Source organism: Meriones unguiculatus, chromosome X (genome assembly GCF_030254825.1).
Source record: "Meriones unguiculatus strain TT.TT164.6M chromosome X, Bangor_MerUng_6.1, whole genome shotgun sequence".
Taxonomy (NCBI): domain Eukaryota; kingdom Metazoa; phylum Chordata; class Mammalia; order Rodentia; family Muridae; genus Meriones; species Meriones unguiculatus.
This window is the reverse complement of record NC_083369.1, coordinates 98,614,268-98,615,381: the sequence shown is the minus strand read 5'-3', so window position 1 is coordinate 98,615,381 and position 1,114 is coordinate 98,614,268.

Here is a 1,114-nt window from a genome sequence, read left to right as displayed (position 1 = left end):
ACTCCTGTTGACACTATCTTCATTGTGAGGTCTTGAAGACTGAACTTTTGTTTCACTTGGTATTTAGAGGTGGGATATTTGAGGGATAATTAAAGTTCAATGAAGCCATAAGGGTGGAGGCATAATTTAATGGAACTGTGGCAATATAAAAAAATGGAGAGTCTGGTGTGGTGCTCTGTTCACTCATGTGATGTCCTTAAGCACCTCAGAAATCAGCAGAGTCCAGCAAGAAGGCTCGTTCCAGGAGCTATGGATATTGTGAGGGCCAATCAAGGCTCTGAGAATAACACTAGAAAACAGTATGAAGCACTGTGCTAGCTCTCTTTACTCCATATGTCCCCCCCCCATAAATCTCCATGCCGCCATGTTTTCTCCTTTAACATTTGTCTCAGTTTTTATTTTACAGATACCTTTTGTGATTTCATTTAACCCAACTATGTTGACTGTCCTTTTAAATAATTTAAGGCTATTTGGGGCTTAATTACATCTGCAACATCTCTTCATCTTCATAATAATACTCACAAGAGTATTATTATAGTACTAGATACCCTCCTTTGGCAGACAACTATATAGAGCTATATAAGGCGTGAACATGGATATGAGTGTGTAGGAATCTTGTGGACCATCATAGAACTGTGATTAGTACAATAGCTATGTGAATAATCTCTTACTCCCTTGAGAGATCATAAACTTTCCAAGGACAGGGCCATATCTGCTTTATAAAATGAGTAAACGAATAAGTGGGTACAAATATGAACCTGAACATGCATATACAATATATGTTATATGTAATTCCAGGTAAACATAAAATATGATTCTGTGTGTCATTTCAAACATCCTGAAGTGTATTTATTCCTCTTGCTCCTTTCTCTCTCCCTATCCCCTCCACATTGAAAGCCTACTAGTTTTTCTATTTTCCCTTTCATAGTAACCGTGTTGTGCTATTACCCACTTTAGAATTGAGACCAAGAACTCTCAGGAATATGATAGCCTAAACAAAGGCCACTATAATGATAACACCAATTGTCATGCCAACGTGGACAAGGGAAATTTCACTTGGTCCTACCCCTAGATGGAGAGCTACAGGTGGTCAAAGACTACCGTGAGAAGGAGA